At 37.4% G+C, this 20,536-nt stretch overlaps 1 long non-coding RNA gene across 2 annotated transcripts in view; it reads right to left on the reverse strand.

The window, feature by feature from the left end:
* Window positions 1-3,401: 3,401 nt before the first annotated feature.
* Window positions 3,402-20,536, reverse strand: part of LOC115652643 — a 113,202-nt gene continuing 96,067 nt past the window's right edge. The window contains exons 2-5 of one of the 2 annotated variants that reach the window (XR_004000706.1): window positions 13,201-13,460; window positions 8,265-8,363; window positions 5,612-5,686; window positions 3,402-3,860 (exon numbers count right to left, since the gene is read on the reverse strand). This is a non-coding gene — a long non-coding RNA (uncharacterized LOC115652643). Of the gene's footprint in view, window positions 3,861-5,611; window positions 5,687-8,264; window positions 9,799-13,200; window positions 13,461-20,536 lie in introns of those variants that run through there. The other variant, XR_004000705.1, reaches the window with a different exon arrangement.

Raw genomic sequence — 20,536 nt, forward strand, 5'->3', positions numbered from 1 at the left:
TACCTGCTCCATCCATAGGTTTGGCTGATTGCGGCTCCCACTGGCTGTGGTTCACCACTCCAGGCTAATAGGGGCTGCAGGAAGGGTGGCGGCCCAAGTTTGAGAACCACTGCTCTATGCCATTATCTAAATCACTGATGAAGATATTGAACAGAATTGGATCAAGAACTGATCCCCGTGGGACCCCACTCATTATGCCCTCCCAGCATGACAGTGAACCACTGCTAACTACTCTCTGGGAATGATTTTCCAAACAGTTTTGCACCCACCTTATAGTAGCTCCAGCTAGGTTGCATTTCCCTAGTTTGTTTATGAGAGGGTCATGCGAGACAGTATCAGAAACTTTACTAAAGTCAAGATGTACCACATCTACCACTTCCCCCCATTCACAAGGATTGTAAACTTGTCAAAGAAAGCTATCAGGTTGGTTTGACATGATTTGTTCTTGAGAAATCCATGCTGACTGTTACTTATCACCTTATCTTCTAGATGTTTGCAAATTGATTGCTTAATTATTTGCACCATTATCTTTCCAGGTACAGAAGTTAAGCTGACTGATCTAATTTCCCGGGTTGTCCTTATTTCCCTATTTATAGATGGGCACTATATTTGCCCTTTTCCAGTCTTCTGGAATCTCTCCTGTCTTCCATGACTTTTCAAAGATATTTGCTAATGACTCAGATACCTCCTCAGTCAGATACATTTCATCAGGCCCTGGTGATGTGAAGACAGCTAACTTGTCTAAGTAATTTTTAACTTGTTCTTTCCCTATTTTAGCCTCTGATCCTACATCATTTTCACTGGCATTCACTATATTAGATATCCAATCGCCACCAACCTTCTTGGTGAAAACCGAAATAAAGACGTCATTAAGCACCTCTGCATTTCCACGTTTTCTGTCATTATCCTACATACTTGTATTATTTGTTTATATTCATTTTTTGTAATTTGACCTAGTTTCCACTTTTTGTAGGACTCTCTTGATTTTTAGATCATTGACGATCTCCTGGTTAAACCAGGATGGTCTCTTGCCATACTTCCTATCTTTCCTACTCAGTGTGATAGTTTGCGCATGTGCCCTTAATAATGTCTCCTAAAAATGCCAACTATCTTCAATTGTTTTCCCCTTTAGACTTCCTTCTCATGGAAGCTTACCTACCAACTCCCTGAGTTTGCTAAAGTCTGCCTTCTTGAAATCCATTGTCTTTATTTCCTGTTTTCCCTCCTACGATTCCTTAGAATCATGAACTCTATCATTTCACGATCACTTTCACGTAAGCTGCCTTCCACTTTCAAATTCTCAACCAATGCCTCCCTATATGTCTAAATCAAATCTAGAACAGCCTCACCCTAGTAGCCTTCTCCACCTTCTGAAGTAAAAAAATGGTCTCTAATACACTCCAAGAATTGTTGGATAACACTGCTCTACAGCCAAAATGCTTCTGAAATAAATGTAGTCCAACTTTACTAATTCTGGGTCACTGAGAATGAAAATGATGCTTAAAATTGTTGATTGGCTCTAGTTTTCAAGATATGCTATTGGATCAGTATATACAACCCTTGACTTGGGAATGGCGGAGTATAAGTAAGTTATAAAGGGAAGGGATCTCAATTTAAACCAGAAATGACTAAAATACATCTTTGACTGGATCTATGAATACATTTATGACTGGGTTTGGACAGTACTTGCTTTTTAGGCAAAATAATGAATGATGCAGTCTGAAGCTGGTATTGTGTCATACATGATATGAATTGCATCATGTTATTCCTAGAAGTCATGGATGATGCAATCATAACGAAGCTTACATCACTCTGCTGAACAAATTGCCCTAGATCAGCTCTAGAAATCATACAGTGTGGTGCTCTCTTATTTGTCAGTGTTTGATTTTGCAAAGGAACACATTTCTGTTTAGCCAAAGTGAGCAGAGATGCCTCGTACTTGTGTGAACAGTGCAGATAACTTCTGCTATGTTTGTGGTGAAGTGACTTTTGCATCACAAAAGCGCAGTATAACCACTATGGTTAAGAAAGCCTATCACCTTTATTTTGGCTGCAACATTGGAGATTAGGACAAGAGGTGGGTGCCACACGTATGCTGCAACACTTGTGCAACAAATCTTCGCCGTTGGTTGAACAGGAAAAGGAAATCTATGCCTTTTGCAGTGCCAATGATTTGGAGAAAGCCAACAGATCATACGAGCAATTGTTACTTCTGCCTGGTGCCTCCAGTTGGGAAAGGTGTGTCAAAGAAGAAAAAGTGGACTGTGCATTATCCAAACATTCCATTAGCTATACGCCCAGTACCCCACGGAGAAGGACTGCCAGTTCCTGATGCACCGGAATCATTCTCACTTGAGTCAGATGAGGAAGAGGAAGAGGATGAAACTTCTGGTCCTGAACCATCAGTGTCACAGGACCCACATTTTCTCTCATCCTCCTCCTCTGAACCACACCTCATAACACAAGGTGAACTGAATGACCTTTTCAGGGATTTGGAACTACCCAAGAGTAAGGCAGAGCTGGTGGGCTCCAGACTACAGCAGTGGAATCTCCTGGCAGGCTATCAGGGCAAATGGAGCCCATCAATGCTTGCAGACTATTGCTGGACAGTGCCAAGAGATGCTCCATTTAATGAATACAAGAGACAAGCCAACAAACGCCGAGTAGACACTGAATAGGACTAAACTATGTACATAATAGATTTTTGCCTTTTGTTTCACAATAAATTTTATTTACATAACCCTTTTGCTGATTTTTAAAGTGTTACATAAACAGGACAGGTGAAATATTATCATGTAAAGCAACCATAAACACATGAAAAGACCTAGGTTTACAATTTATGATTAAAACTCTACTATCTACACAATATACATAGACATGAAATGTAAAAACTTAAATATCTTAGAAACAGTAGCCAATCAGTTATTTTAATTGTCATATTTGAATTCAGCACATCAAAATACATAATAAATATCACATTTTATCCTTGAAGCAGACAACTTCTCAAAAACTGTAGACCAGTGTAATCTGTGACCTGCTGTGTTATCTTCCCAACAGATGTCTGGGTAGTTGAAGTCTCCCATCACCACCAAGTCCTGTGCTTTGGCTGATTTTGTTAGTTTTAAAAAAACCTCATCCACCTCTTCTTTCTGGTTAGCTGGTCTGTAGTAGACCCCTACCATGATATTATCCTTGTTTTTTACCCCTTTTATCCTTTCCCAGAGACTATCTGTCTCCTATTTCCATCTCAACCTCAGTCCAAGTGTATATATTTTTAATATACAAGGCAACCCTCCTCCCTTTTTCCCCATGCTTTTTCTTCCTGAGCAAGCTGTATCCTTCTATACTAATATTCCAGTCATGTGTATTATCCCACCAAGTCTCTGTGATGCCAACTATGTCATAGTTGTGTTTATTTACTAGCATTTTGAGGTCTTCCTGCTTATACAGGCATCTAAGATACTGATTTCATTCCCCACACCCAGTTCTATCTTGTCTCTCCCTTATCCCTGCTATAACTGTGCTCCCCCCAGACTCAAACCCTTCTCCCAGGGTTCCATGTTTTTGACTTACCTGTGGGCTTTGGTCACCTGCTCCCTTTGAATCTAGTTTAAAACCCTTCTCACTAGGTTAGCCAGTTTGTATCCAAATATGTTCTTCCTCTTCCTCAATAGGTGGATCCCATCTCTGCTGAGCAGTCCTTCTTCATCGAACAGCAACCCGTGGTCAAGGAAGCCGAAGCCCTCCTGGAGATACTATTTTCACAGCCAGGCATTCACCTCCAGGATTCACCTGTCTCTGTCTGATCTGATCTGTGTGGATGTTGGGAACCACAGAGTTTTGCCTTTCCCCTTGCCATTCTATGTGGGTGAGGAAATTAGGGGAAAGGAAGGAGAATAAAGAAGAGATTTAGCCAATGGAAACTCACAGAATATTCTGTTACCATAGGCGTTTTTTTCTGCTTAGGCATTGGCATTTTGTGTTTCAATAATATTTATGACATAGCTACAGCATACTGTATATAGTTACTGTATTTACACTTAACAGAATAAAGGGCTAGCCATATTTGTTTGTTAATTATAGTAGCTAGGACTTTGTATTCTTAGCAATTCATTTTGCAAGCAATATTTTCTGTATCCCAAATACAAGTTCCATAGCCAGATGAGTCAAAATGCATTTTTAATACAGCCAGTATTCCCTGTGGTACAGTTGCGATACTTTTTTATTTTTATACAAACAGATGTGCCTTCTGGGCATCAAATTTTCAGGTTTAAACAAGACCAAATTGATTTTGTGGCTGCATCAGTGGTTTTTTTTTTCCTTTTTGTATGAGGTCTATGTTAAGTATTACTTTAATTAAATGTCAAACCCAGCTTGGCTCTGGAAATGTACTATATGCCTGGTGTATGAGGAAAAGCTGTCAGCTCAACCCTCCTCTTGTCAAATTGCCATCTGTCTTACAGTGATTACTTTAGGCTAAAGGTTCACTCTTTGGCAGGGTACCATATCAGAAATGACTCAGTACTATACAATTTGGGGTACCAAAATGTGACACTACCTATTTGCCTCCATAAGGCTGAGATTTATCATTGTAAATTATTTAAGGATATTTTGGGAACTTTCCTTGCCAATGAATTAGAAACCTGAAATCCTGCTCAGAATTAGGACACAGGAGGTGAAGGTGAAATCATTCACAGCTGCAATTTCTCTGCACCCTGCTTGTAGTGGCCCCATGATTTTGGTTCACCCAAATGATGTTTTGATTTAATCCAGATATAGTCACCACATTCTGCACTTTAATAGGCTGGTGGCCTAGTGGATGGAGCAGGTTTCTGGAACAGACTTCTGATTTCTGTCTAAACCACTGTTGATTTATTGTGCGGATTTGGGCAAGTCTCTTAAAAAGAGGCACAGGATGGGTACAATTTTACATGAATACCCACAGGCCTTAGGCCCTTTTCAGCAAGTAATTAAACCCATGCCTAACTTTAAGTATATGAGTACTCCTGTTGAAGTTAATGGGACTAATTTACATGCTTAAAATTAGGTATGGGTTTAAATACCTTGCTGAATTGGAGCCTTAATAATTAACACTGATAGCATGATTAGATGAAAGACTCTGTATAATAAGTAATCATTAGGCCAAATACCGTGGGAGATTTTCAATAAGGAATACAGCATTTGTCCAATGTTATTCATTATAGTAATAGTATTAAATTTATCATTAGTAATATAATATCACAAGAAAAGTAAAAGGAAAAATCTATTTATACTTTTGTATCTTTAAAAAAAAACCCAAATAGAAGACAAAGATTCAAAACAACCTCCACCAAGCCTTCTGGCAAGAAGCATCCCAATTTATAGAACCATTCTCAGTTGTTCCTTTATACATAATGTATTCTGGATGCTTTCAGTGGAAAAAGTAACTGATTCCTGTTGAAAATGCAAAGGAAATGCGCTAGACTACTAGGAAAATGGCACAAGTCCTTTAAACTGAGTATTACATACAGTAAATATGTATATATATTGTACACACAGAAACGAAATCTAATTAAGCTCCAAGCAGGGTTTTTTCTTTGAAAGCTGAAAGTACATAGGAAGAATATTTTACCTTTTGACCCAAATATGGAGGAAACAAGGATAGTAATAGGTCTCATTCTGAATGTATTGGAAAATCCAAGATGTGCTTAAGAACAAAAAAAAATTAAAAAAAAAAAAATTAAGAGCAGCAGCTTTCATTTACAGCTATATAGGAAGTCTGTGTTGAAATGTTAATTTATTATAGAAATTGTTTATTATTAAAATTAGAACCACATTTTGAAGCTCTATCATGCAATAATGACAGTATATAGTTTGCACGTGCAATTAACCAAGCTGTGCACAAAATCATACTAATGGCATGTGTACATAACAAGAAAACTATTTAACTGGTCCTCTGTGTACAAATTTGCTGTGATTTTAAGCACAAATTTAGAAATTGCAAGCAAAATTACATTTATATACATCTTTAACTGATAACATTGTTTAAGCCATCACCAATCACTTTTTTTCTATTACCTGGAACCCGTGATAAAATGAAAACACCCAAGAAGGAATATAATCACATGTCCATTGAACTAAAAGCTTAATGACATTAATTAAGATTTTTTTATGTCTAAGTACATAAAAGGAAAAGTGTGGGAAATTCTTAGTGATTTCCAGTCAGGAAAGTGTTACAGTTATTACAATTAGTTGAAAGACTAAATCTCAGTTTCACTGATACATATTTATGTGTCTCCAGTCTACTCTGCATGGATTAACAGTTAAGTAAAGCCTCATCTTTTATCTTTGTTGCTTTTCTGAATCACTTGTAGCACACAACAAAATAATCAGAAAGCTAGTGATGGAAGAATTGCAGGATGTTCAAAATTTCAGTCTGGTTAAGAACCCAGAAGTAGGATGCTCAAGAACTGACAAATTTGGCTCTGCAACGTCGGGCTGGGAAATTCACAAGAACAGGCTTTCTAGTGAAATTTAAGACTTTTGGTCAGGGTGAGCCCAGGAAACGCAGAAGTGTGCTGAAAAAGAATACAGATTATTATTGAGGGGGTAGGATGGAGTATGGGCAGTCAAATCTTTTCACAGACAGTGAAAAATGTCTTTTTAATTTTTTTTAAAACAGTGAATTCAGACAAAGCCAAAAAAACCCTTTCATTTTCAATATTTAGTGGGAAGTCTACATTTTCCATTAAAATGTTTATGAACTAGAAAAACCCATTTCCTCACCAGCTCTAATTATAAAGTTGGGAAGGGGGACAAAAAAGAGGATTCTCTGTAAACAAGTCAACAAGATTCACTATAGAAAGAATGGCAGAACTGGGGTTTTAAAGGGACTTAATAGTAAAGAAGTCCTTTTAGGTGAGTTCAGGGAGGTTGAACCATACTTAAAAGGCCTTGTGGAAGAAGGCATGGAGGATGTTGTGTGTATACGTGTTATCTGCATGGTCTTAACCTTGAAAAAAAGGGTCCATTTTTGTTCAGTTTGATTTTTTGGCAAAGACTCATGGTGTTGCTCATCCTTGCTGATCAGCTCTACCTCTTGTGAGAAAGTGCTATACGCATTAGGTAAATAATTCTTATTTTAGAAATTAATTAGATTATGTAGGACACAGCAATACATTTCTTTAATGGGCAGTACCCTTAATAGATTCTTGAAATAACTGGATGTCATATCAATACACTTGAGTAGAGCTCTTTTGCACTTCACTATAGATCTTTCTGCCAGAGCCTATTAAGGTTTAACACCTCTCTTTGATTCAGCAGCTGTTTCTTCTTCCAATAAACAAGAAACTAGGATAAGAGGGAGCGTCCTTTAATAATCTCATATCACAGATTGTGGCTCAGAGAAGGAAACTTTGAAGGGTTTAACATGAATAAGAGACATACAGTCTCACTGTTATGTGATGGGAGAATGTGATAGAATCCACTGTTAGTCTCCTTCATATGTCCTCAGCTAATTAAGATCCCTATAATCACTATGTATTCATTGTAATGAGAGGATTCATACATTTTATTATGTGTGGTATTAATATGTCAGCGCAGCTTTTCATTTTTACATGCTATAGCACAGAGGGTGAACATGAACCTTCTTTGAAATCTTATTCTAAATGCTTCAGTCTAATTTGTACTTCTTACACATATAAACTCTGGTTGAGCTCTCAGTTGCACATGGCAGATCATGATTTGTAGTGATATAACTTATCAAAATATATTTCACAGTTATTTGCAGTGGATAAGTCACCACTGGCTTTTCTGAGACTCTGATGCACTGTGTACAGCCCATCACCCAATTATAAGGGAATGTGTGAGGCTGTAATTGAAAAAGTTTTGAACTCTGATGTTACTGAAGAGATGACACATGGCTCAATAGTATTAATGGTAAAATAGCAAATTTCAGGCTAGCTTAACTGGAAAAAGAAGGAATTGTTTGTAACTGTTAATTACATTTAAACTATTTTTCCTGCTAACAGATTCCGAAAAGAGGTTCACATATATGCTGTCTTAATTATACTGACTCATAATCTATCCCAATGTCAATGTGGCACAAAAATGTAAGCACAAAAATGAGGACAAAAAGGAATGTGGAATAAAAACAGGCACATACAAGTCTTCTGTGCTGCTGCTTGACAATGTTAATGCTAGTGCTCACAGGGGAATTGTAGAGCTAGTGGATATTGAGCATCTTGAATTAGGATAGATTTAGATCACATTGGCATACGATATACCTTCTGCTTGTTGGAGGCATACTTGTTTGATTTTCAATGGACCCCATACATCATGCTGCCCCGGACGATGGAGAGCTGTGGCATTGGTGACAGAGGTGGCTTTAAGGAGAAGGGCACAATGGATTAATGATCTGTATGGGACCCAATACTAGTTCATTTGAAGGTGTCTTCTAGAGTAGCTGTGTTTTACTTCACCTTGGTCTCCTATTTTCAAATGAGCAAGTCTACTCCGATTCTCAGTCTCCCTTTCTTCCCCCTCACCCATTAACTCTCTTTCTGCCCCTTTATCCCTTTCACATATTTCAGCTTATGAGGAATGAGGTGCTGTTGTCTGACAAAAGATGGTAGCAACAGAGGAGCCCTCTTCTGTTCTGAACTGTATAAACCAGGAAGAGAGGTCAGCAACACTAAGCAGACTCCTGCTCATCCCAAGCGCAGTACAAGCTCTGAGGAGACTCGTTGCTGAAGACAGAGTCATGGCAACTGGAAGTAGGGTTTAATGGCATTCTACACTCAATAGTTACAATAAGTTCCAGCAGAGAACTTCCTCTTTGCACACATTCACAACATTCCCAGGCATCACCTTTTAGGATGAAATTCCCCATGAATTTCTACGAATATCTCCCCCACTTGCTCATGAATTCATTTGGAATAGTACTACAATAGAGATGATTTTCACGCACTGCGGTATACCACTCATTTTAATGAAATTAATACAGATATATTTAACTAGATATGTTGTGATGTCCCAATTATCTAACCATGGACAATGACCATTATTATGCACAACATGGAGGAAAAAACATTTCCATATGTGTATTACAATTCATTCGAGTATGCTCTAACACGCTATATTTGCAAGTACTTTTGAACCTGTTTTGATGCTGGTATCAGCTGTTGGTGTATAGCACTTATTCCCCTTGGGAAACAGTTGACAGGTTCTGCTTAACTGGCTGTTTGAGACACATATCTCTTTCCCCTGCCCTTCTGGGGGATGTGCAGTTTCTGCCAGTCCAGTGACCAAGGAAAGAGAGAAGCTGACTAGAGCGGCACAGTTCAATGTGCTTGGATGTCCTGCCAAGTTGATGAATGGATTGTCAGAAGTGATATTTGGGGAAAAATTGTTTTTGATGCATATGTTGTAAAAATGTTTAAAGTGCAGTGATGTAGCCAAATTTAAACCATTGTTATGCAACAAAAACAATGGAAGAGAAGGGGATAAGCCTCCATTATACAAGTTGAATAATATATATAAATTACTAAGACTCAGACCAGCAAAATGCCTTATTAACAGGCATTTCAAATTAAACTTGGACTTTGCTGACATACTAACTTATTTTCTGGAAATAGCAGGGCTAATAATATACCTCAGTTGGACAATCTGCTTTATTTCAGACAGTTTAAATGTTGTTTCCTTGCATATTTATTTCAACTTGATTTGCTCAGCAGATCATGAACCAGTTGTATCTATTCTTAAATGTTTTTATTTACTCATACATAGGGTGACCAGATGTCCCAATTTTATAGGGACAGTCCTGATTTTGGGGGCTTTTTCTTATATAGGCACCTATTATCCCCCCACCCTCTCCTGATTTTTTATACTTGCTGTCTGGTCACCCTACTCATACAGAAACTTGCTTCTCCATTCCAGATTTAACTGGACAGAAATTGCAAACAAGTAACTATAACAGACCAACTGTTTGTTCTTTATAGGGACAGAGGGTGGGGAGGTAATAGAAGCCTACCTAAGAAAGCCCCAAATATCAGGACCGTCCCTATAAAATCAGGACATTTGGTCATCTTAGTTCTTTTAGATGGGGTGACACACACAAAGCAATTTACAGAGAGCAATTGTAGCTGTAAAGGCTGTATGCAGATCCTCATCTGGCCAGTTCGATTGCTGCTTTCTCAGGATTCTGGTGATGAGTTGAGGAAATACGGTGCCTCTATTGAATTAATAAGCAGTGCCCCTTTAAAACTGTACTGCTTTTATAATATTTGCCTCTTTTTTTCTTCTGGAGACTACTTTTTAGCATTCTCCTTCACTGTGTATTTATATGTATTTAAGATTTCCAGTCCTTGGTGTGCAATTTTACATTCCAGACATAAAAATGAATTTTGAGATAGTCATAAAATTCTGGAACACTTGATATATTTTCTCATACATTTGAAACACCTGAAGCACAGTTCTTATGGTATGTTAATAAATGACCCAAAGCTTTACACCATTAACCATGAATAAAATGTTTTAGTGTCTTCTAAACTCAAGCTATGTTGTAATGGGATAACTTTGTATGAAATAATGCTACATGATACTCATGAAAATAAAAATTCAGTCTTCAAGTTCAGATAAAATCATTTTATCTATGGCCCTAACAATCCGTTCTGTATGGATAAGGTGCAGAAAGTGACAGTGTAGTTGGAAAGCATTATTATGAGTTTAATTAGATTATAGGAGACAGAAGGATGATCCAGGGGTTATGGCAGTAGCCTGAGAGTCAGGAGACTGGCGTTCAATTCTCTATTCTGCGAGGTACTTCCTGGGTGATATTTGATTGGCCATTTATTATCTCTGGGCCATTGTTTCCTAGGTGTAAAATGGGGATACATATACATGGGTGCTGGAAGTTTTAAGTTTTTGCCTCTTCAGACTCTTTTCTAAGATTGTCACCAGGTATGTACATTAGTATGGTGCCTATAATTGTTGCGTTGGGAAGACCAGTACGGTGACAACTAGATGGAGACTACCACAAACATAAAAGCTATCAGATTAATAATTTTTGCTCTCAATTAGCCTAGGCTGGATTCAAGTGGGTAAACAATATCCTATTACCAATCTCTTGGGCTACCAGTCTCCTGACCTGTCAGTTTAGACATTTTTGTGCAATAAAGTCAACAAAGCAGAAAAACAAACCTTGACTCTCTGTTTCATACAATGGTCACAGGAGCTAAGTGAACATTTCCAAACCAAAGAACTGTAAAATGTAAAAAAAATCACGGAGGAACAGGCTCCACAAAACATTTCAGCCTGACAGCTAGAGTTCAGGTACTCTGAACCAGTAGGTCCTCCCGTAGCTACTCTTGTAGAAATGTGCATAAATAGTACAGCCACCATGCTGGGTGAGTAACTAAAACTGTACAGATAGGTAACAAGGCCCTTGTACCTAAACAACCACAATAGGTTACATATGATGAAAATGATAGCCATATGCTAAGATTACAAATGTGATTGATAAAGGTAATAGTGTTGATGTCACATACTTAGAGTTCTGTAAGGCATTTGACCGGGTACCACTTGACATTTTAATTATAAAACTAGAAAGATATAAAAATAACATGGCCTGCATTAAATGGATTAAAAGCTGGCTAATGGATAGATCTCAAAATGTAGTTGTAAATGGAGAGTCTTCATTGAACGGATGCTTTTCTAGTGGGATCTGGCAGGAATTGGTTCACTTTTATTAATGACCTGGAAGGAAACATAAAATAATGACTGATAAAGTTTGCGGATGACAAAAATTGGGTGGCATGGTAAATAATGAAGAAGACAGGTCACTAATACTGAGCAATCTGGACCTCTTGGTAAATTGGGCACAGACAAACAATGTGTTTTATTATTGCTAAATGTAAATGTACACATGTAAGAACAAAGAATGTAGGCTATACTTGCAGGAAGGGGGACTCTATTGTGGGAAGCAGTGACTTTGAAAAAGATTTGGGGGGTCATGGTGGCTAATCAGCTGAACATGACTCCCAGTGAGATACTGTCACTGAAAGGGCTGATGCAGTCCTTGGATGTATAAACAGGGGAATCTCAAGTAGGAATAGAGAAGTTATTTTACCTCTGTATTTGGCACTGGTGCAACCACTGCTGGAATAGTGTGTCTGGTTCTGGTATCCAAAATTCAAGAAGGATGTTGATAAATTGGAGACGATTCAGAGAAGAGTCACAAAAATGATCAAAAGATTAGAAAACTTGCTTATAGTGATAGACTCAAGGAGCTAAATCAATTTAGCTTATCAAAGAGGAGGTTAAAGTTTGACTTGGTTATTGTGTAAGTACATACATGGGGAACAAAAATTGGTTAATGGCCCCTGCAATCTATCAGAGGAAAGTATAACATGATCCAATGTCTAGAAGTTGAAGCTAGACAAATTCAGATTGGAAGTGAGGCACACAGCTTTAACAGTGAGGGTGATTATCCATTGGAACAATTTACTAAGGTAGTAAAGTAGTAGTGAATTTCCCATCACTGACCATTTTAAAATCAAGATTGGCTATTTTTCTAAAAGATTTGCTATAGGAATTATTGTGGGGGACGTTCTGTGGTCTGTGTTATACAGGTTGTCATATTAGATGATCACAATGGTCCCTTCTGGTCTTGAAATCTATGAATTATACAGTTGCTATTATTGCCCACTCCTGTGGGAAGTGATAATGTTTGGCACGTGTGGGATATCATCCATTTGCAAGGGAACTATACATTGTATTATAACAGTGGAATGGCATTAGTTTACAGCCACATTAGAGGGGATATAAGTAGATTATTAAAGAGTTAATGGGAAGGAACTCCTCCAGTTGCTGCAACTAAACATGTCATTTTTTGTATTATGTTAGGGCAACATTTAAAAAAAAATGCGTAACTAAATATAGTTCCCTAAAAATCATACTTAGGGGTTTAAAAAGTAACGAATAAAATGCATAAGTATGATCTAATAATACTGATGCCAATATGATGCCAAGGTGAACTGCTGCACAGTTTTAAAAAATCAGGTAATGTATTTAGGTGTATAACTATGATTTTAGGATCCTAACTTTAGGCAGCTATTTTTGATAATATTTGCCCAGTTTCTTTTCACCCTCCCAACAAGCTGCCCTGGACTCTTTCAGATGTCATGAGGAAATGTATTTAGCTTTGCTAGCATCTCAAATGACCTGAATAGGCTGATTTAGCTTTCTCTGGCTTCCACAGGTCCCCAAGATACTGAAACTGCGAATAGAAGGTATCAGAGTATAGCACATTATATCCATGTTCCCTTTCCTCCAACCAGACCCTTTCAGCAGAGATAGCAAAGGAGCTGCTATGTGCCTCTTGCACGGAGTGATCCTCCTAGGGCAAGATAGGTTGTCTCTCTATAACCAGCATCTTCCAGGGGCAAAGCAACTCCATCAGAATGGACAACCTGGTCAATAAACTGGAGAAAAAAAAAACAAGAAGAAAAAATCAGGAAATGAATGACATATAGGAAGAACTGTTTCTAAGCAGAGTAGTTTAAAAAAGGTCCTATGAGGCACCAACAGTTCTTTAATAATAAAAGTGAAGAAATAAGGGAAATCCACATATTTTGGGGGTAACAGTATACAGTGGTTGGTTGATTTGTGCTGGTGGACTCCAGCCTGTTAAACCTTTTTTGATGTTATTAACTATAGTTCAAATTAAGTGAAATGAACATTTTATGAATTTGTGGAAAATCATCATCTGAGTCTTAAAAAATTTGAGATAAAATAATCCCTTTTCATGTGGACCAATCTGCTTGCTGTGTTTTGCATAAAAAAGGATTATCCAGGCATTTTATTTAACCATATTTTTTTATATTGGGGTGAGGAGGATTAAGAAGTTTCCTTTTTCTACTGAAAAGTCTTTCTTTCAATCATAACTATATTCAAAATCTACAGCAAGTAAGTAAATATTGAAGACTGAAATAAAATCCACAGAGAAAATGTAATAATACGGTAGGTTTCTTTCACAAACAAGTTAAGATAGTTGATTATCAAGGTTTCTATTGTACTTACATTTTTACTTTACTGAAAAAAACCAATATTCATCCTGAATCCAAGTCACACTCATTGATTCCCAATATGACTTCATTACAGAGATCTATAGATTCTTACAAGGCTGCAGATATCAGAGTGATGGGAATGTTTTAAATGCCTTGACAAATTGTCTAGATGCAGCATGTACATAAATACGTATACATTTCTGTATCTACATTTGTAAATATAATCATGATAATTTGTTTGTACAACTGTGTACATGGAAGTACATCTCTGCTTTTGCAAAATATGGCTCTCATTGGCTGCAATAACATCCGTTTCCTTAAAATCTTACCTTTGTCAACCAATGATGACTTTTTTTTTCTTGTATGTCATTCATCCTTTATCTGTTAAGGTAATCAGCATAGTATCTGAGTACACCTTATACACTGATGAATTTATTCTCACAATACTTCTCTGAGTAGGGAAGTATTTTACAGATGGAGAACTGAGGTACTGAAAGATTATGCAACTTGCCCAGTGGAGTGAAGCAAAGACTCACCGACACAGCACCTCCTGCTGGTCAGTTGGGAATTAGCTCATCCAGAACTTGGAGTGTCTCCTGGGGCCAGTGTCTCACTTGCCTTAGGCTCCCGTGTCCCTCCCAGCCCTGGTGCCCCTTATCCTGGGGTTCTGCCCACTGCAGTACCCCCACACGCTGGGTCTCCCTTTTCAGGGGAATCCCAACGCTCTACAGCCATCTTGCCTCAGTGGCTAATGCCAGTCATCAGCTAGCCTCTGCTCACTGGGGCAAACTGCAGTCTGTCATGGCCCCTCATCACTGGCGAGGAGGTTGGATCAGCTGCCTCTGCCTATCTCTGGGCTGCACTTTCCAGCCCCAGTATCTGCACAGGCATTTACCAAGCCTCAGCCTGGGGAATTGCCAGGATGGAGCTCCCCAGCTTCTCTGGCCTTTCCCCAGCCCTGCTCCACTCTGGGTACCCTTTTCTCCCTGGCAGTTAGGTCCTTCTCTCTCCACAGCTAAAGAGAGACTGACCCAGCTCCACTCCGAGGCCTTATAACATGGCCAGGTGTGGCCTGATTGGGGCGTGGCCACAGCTGTGGTTGCTTTTCTAATCAGCCTAGGCTTTTCTCTCCTGAGAGGGGTAACTGTCCCGCTACACCCATCTTCACATAGGAGCTTCAGTGGCAGAACTAGGAAGAGAATCCAGATCTCTTGGATTCCAATTTGATGGCTTATCCACAAAACCATGTTTCTTTCATTGCTCTAAAATGTTGAAATGTCATTTTTACCCACTGCCATTATATAAATATTTTCCTTTAACACTTCTACCAGATCAGGAGTCTCTCATCATCATGTATAAGATGGGGGCAGTTCAACAATTATCCCTGGAAGAACTTCTTTCTGGTTCAATATTTAGACCAGGTTAGAAGCACACTGGAAAGTGCATTCATGTGACCCACTTTCAGTTACAACCTTTCTAACAATGGACTGAGGATTAGATGCAAATAAAACAGTTTTCCATTGAATACATGGTGCAAAAATAATAGGAAACCATGCTCCATTAGAATTAGCACTTTGAGACACAGAGCTTGTAATTGAATATGTACAGTCTAAACAGTCTCATCCCAGTCCTCTTAATAGATAAAGCCATACCTTAACACACATCATTTAAAATTGATATGTGATGTTTCATGGAATTTCTTTAGCTAGCTCTTTGTATAATTGTGCAAACTGATTTTGCAAGAAATACAGTTTTTTTAAGCGACTGATAAAAATACAGAGTCTTGATTTCCTATTCTGCTGCAATCACATCTGAAGTAATTTCTAATTCACAAATATTTAAAAAATAAAAAGTACTAAGAGAAAATTAATTATTGTAGCTTTGCATATATTACAAAATAATAGTGACTTTAATATAATGACACCAATTTATACCAGTTGAGGATCAGACCCAATACCTACAAAGTGAGTTAAAACATTAAACAGTGTTCCTTCACTTTGTGGTTGTCCAACAAACTTATTTATTTTGTGACTATCTATCCAGCTAATTCCTGCATGAAACACTGGGCAATGTAACATTTTGTTTTGCAAGTAATACTATGCAAAATAATAAGTGAACTGAATATTTTTTTGTGAATTTATATACACTTATTGTATGTGGGGCTTTTTATTATTACTGCAAGTGTGCTGCATGATGATGTAACAAAAAACCTTGTTGAAGGTGGAAAGAAGCAGAATTGAGGTTACTGTGGGAGTAACTCCAAAAACCATGAGTACAATTGAAATATCAATTGTGAAATTTCAATAAAAATAAAAATTTTTCTTTGTTTGATTATGTTATCTGCATTAGATCCAGACATTAAAGAGTGTTCTCTTTTGTAAATGATGCTGTCTGCTAGAGAGGACCTATATATAAACTAAACCTAAAATTGTAGCTTGCTGTAAGTAAGAAACTTTTACTTTGACAGTGTTAAAGCTCAATGTTTCACCCACATTTTAGTGTTAGAATGATGTTCAAAGCTGAACTGATGATTTCCAAAACATAAAGTTATAGAGTCTATGTGCAAAAGAGAGACAGTTACCCATTTTTTAAATAAGGAAAATTGCCCATATGGTAGTTGAATGAATGTAAAGTTGGGCGTTTGTGGAGTGAATGATTTCTGTTTCAATTTTTATACTATGGTTGCATTTCTAGATTATTTTTGAAAAATTTAAATTAATTTTAAGACATGTCCAATTGGTGCATGTAGGAATACCAGCTATCTAAAGCTGAACAAAACAAAATTCATAATGATCATATTGCATGAGTACCAGTTTTAGGGTATTTTTTTGTTTTCATCGACAGGAGAATGCTTTTGAACTTTTTTTTTCTTTTAGCCACCAAAAGTGGAGGAACTTGTCAGTTTGTATGTGTAGGTGTGGGTGTATGCATGACAGAGTAACTGTCTACCCACCTAGGGACCACATCTGAAACTGGTCCCAAAATCCGCCTTAAGTTAAATAATTTTTCTGTTTACAAGATCACTCACAAATAACTGTTATTTAAATCCTGAGAAGTCATTAGTTTACCTAAATATTTGTTTAAAGTTAAATAGAAAAAAATCTCTGTTAGCCTGAAATGTATTGGAATGTTTCATGTAAATATATCATGAAGTTTGGCTACTGCCTAACCACCTACAATTTTGGAATGCAGCCTCATAAATGTCATGAGAACTGCCGTATAAACATTAGCTTTGGTTTGAAAGTGATTTGATCCTCCCTGTATGAGCCATATGGCTGGAAAACAACTTACTGTTTATTGGCATTGAGATTGGTAATCACCTGTTATTGTGAGACTGATAGCTGAACAAAGTGGGAACATATCAGTCTAGATGTATTTGTGAAGTTGAGGGAGAGAAGTTATATAGTGTGGTATATGGGGACTATAATTAGGAGTTGTCATAACTTTAGTCCCAGTTTTGGACCTTAGCGTCCAAATTGTGGGGGTTAGCATGAAAACGTCCAAGCTTAGTTACCAGCTTGGACCTGGTACTTGCTGCCACCACCCAAAAAATTAGAGTGTTTTGGGACACTCTGGTCTCCCTGAAAAACCTTCCCTGGGGACCCCAAGACCCAAATCCCTTGAGTCTCACAACAAAGGGAAATAATCCTTTTTCCCTTCCCCCCTCCAGGTGCTCCTGGAGAGATACACAGACACAAGCTCTGTGAATCCAAACAGAGTGACTCCCCCTCTCCGTTCCCAGTCCTGGAAACAAAAGCACTTTCCTCTTCACCCAGAGGGAATGCAAAATCAGGTTAGCAAATCCAACACACACTGATCTCCCCCTGATTTCTTCCTCCCACCAATTCCCTGGTGAGTACAGACTCAATTTCCCTGAAGTAAAGAAAAACTCCAACAGGTCTTAAAAGAAAGCTTTATATAAAAAAGAAAGAAAAATACATACAAATGGTCTCTCTGTATTAAGGTGACAAAATACAGGGACAATTGCTTAAAAGAAATATGAATAAACAGCCTTATTCAAAAAGAATACAAATCAAAGCACTCCAGCACTTATATTCATGCAAATACCAAAGAAAAGAAACCATATAACTTACTATCTGATCTCTTTGTCCTTACACTTAGAAACAGAAGATTAGAAAGTAGAAACTACTTCTCCAAAGCTCAGAGAAAGCAGGCAGACAGACAACAAAGACCTCAGACACAAAATTCCCTCCACCCAAAGTTGAAAAAATCCGGTTTCCTGATTGGTCCTCTCGTCAGGTGCTTCAGGTGAAAGAGGCATTAACCCTTAGCTATCTGTTTATGACAGGAGTAATGGAATGAAATTAAGAATAGCAACATTTAGTCTGAAACCAGGAGAAACATCTTGGCAGTCATTTATATTAGGCTATTGAATAGCATTAAGAATTGGTAAAAATGTCTTTGCTCTTAAAGTGTGCCTGGTCAAAGCACTAGGAGGCTATGAGGGACAGTCCTGCATCAGCAAGCTGGTAGACTGGATGATCTAATAGGGTTTTTCCATCACTAATTTGTATGATTCTATTATAATCTACCTCTGAAGCAGCAGGAACACCTCTCTCAAAGATTTGTACTTGTGACAGATGGGGTGACACATAGTAGTAGATGAATACTATATGGGAGGATTGTGATCTCACACACCTGAAAACAGCCACCCTTTTGGTCTTTTAACATATTCTCAAGCAATATTGCTAATTTCAGTAATGGTGAAAATGGTGAAATACTGAAATAAGGATAAGAATAGTCTAAAATACCAAAACGTCACCCATCTTAAATATTTTCTGTCAAAAATACTCATTTTTGAAAATGAGATGCATTACTGGAATTTTTATTCCAATTTTATTCTATTTTATCCCACAGTAGATAAATATCAAATTGTCTTGAGATAGCAAATTTCTTCCTGGTGAAACTTCCACAAGCACCATGAGATCCTTGACCATTTTGCTTAAGTAAATGTCCTCTTCACTTTATTAAAAACACAAAATAATTACTCTTCCTCATTGGTCACTATTATTCAATTTCAGTTTTAATTGCACTATATTATATAATGGAAGATACAGAGGGAGATGAACAGTAAGGTTCAATTCCACTTTATTTTCATACCCTATATACTAAAATGCAAAATTCACCCACAAAAAATAAATTTTGTATGGAAAAAGAAACTCTTTACTTCTATTTTTTCCCAGGAAGAGTCTTGCTAGCAAAAGTAAGCTGTCATCATCATCACAGAACAGAAGAAAGTTCTCCACAAGACAGACAGTCATGAAGGAGGGTAAGTAGCAGGAGGGACTCTCTCAAAATGTTTATATCTTGGATAAGAGAAGGATAAGCATATGGCTTTTTGGATGCTTTCCTGAACTATCCCTGAATTGTGGATCTTTTGATATGGGCCCATAATTAGTCTTAAAACAAAACCTTAGGCTTACTCTCATGAGCAAAGCCACTGAATTTAATAGGACTATTCAAATGAATACAAGTACCTATGCACAATATGCATAAGTGTTTTCAGGATCAAATTTTTAGAGAGAATCTGATTTTCATATAAATCATGCAGGTGCTTTTGAAAATATCTTCCCAGCCTAAATGATTTAATCTGCAGGGTAAATTAAGTCTGTGATTGGCATAATTCTAACTATTTTAGGGTTGTTAATTTTTTCATGCTGTGGAACAAAGAAGATAGGCTGAGATTTTCAAAGGTACCCAAGGGAGGTGCCCATCAAAACCCAGCAATATTTGAGTGACATTTGGGGCTAGTTCTCGGACCTGCTGAAATCAACAGAAGTTTTAATGAAAACAAGATTAGACTCCTAATATTTTGAAAATAAATAAATTTTGCAATTACCACCAAATTTGTAATTTGAAAATCCCAGCCTCCATTTGATTTTTATATGCATTGCAAAATATCGGACATAATATAATACACACGCCAATAAAACATGTTTAATGTATAGTTCATTTGAGTAATACCATTAGTATAATAAAAAACACTATTATAGGGAGTATCTGTTGTTCCTTTAAAGCTATCACTTTTCCTATAAGTTTGAAGTCCACAGAGATGATAGTTTGATAGATTTATAAACTACCAGAAATAAATTCCCAAGAATCTTTTCTCTCTTTCTGAAGAACAGAGATTAGAACAAGATTATACCAGTTTAGAAAATCTTATGGGGATAGTACATGGCTAAATCCTCTGTTACAATGGGAGTAAAATCCAGTCCTAAAACATAAAAGTTAGCAAAAAGTCTTTTGGGGCCAGGTATTTTCCTTGCCCACAGTGATGGAATAGCTAGCATAATCTTTTCTTGAGAAATATTATTCTCTAGCGAAGTAGCTTCCTTTTTTGAAATCATATATCACTAGGAATCAGCAAGGCACAGAGGTCATGGGATTTGCTTTCTTCACTACCATGCATATGGTTTCATATAAAATTTGAGAAATCTATTAATAGTTTGATGGCCCACTGATACAAAAGC

The sequence above is a fragment of the Gopherus evgoodei genome, chromosome 5, assembly GCF_007399415.2.
Source record: "Gopherus evgoodei ecotype Sinaloan lineage chromosome 5, rGopEvg1_v1.p, whole genome shotgun sequence".
NCBI lineage: Eukaryota > Metazoa > Chordata > Testudines > Testudinidae > Gopherus > Gopherus evgoodei.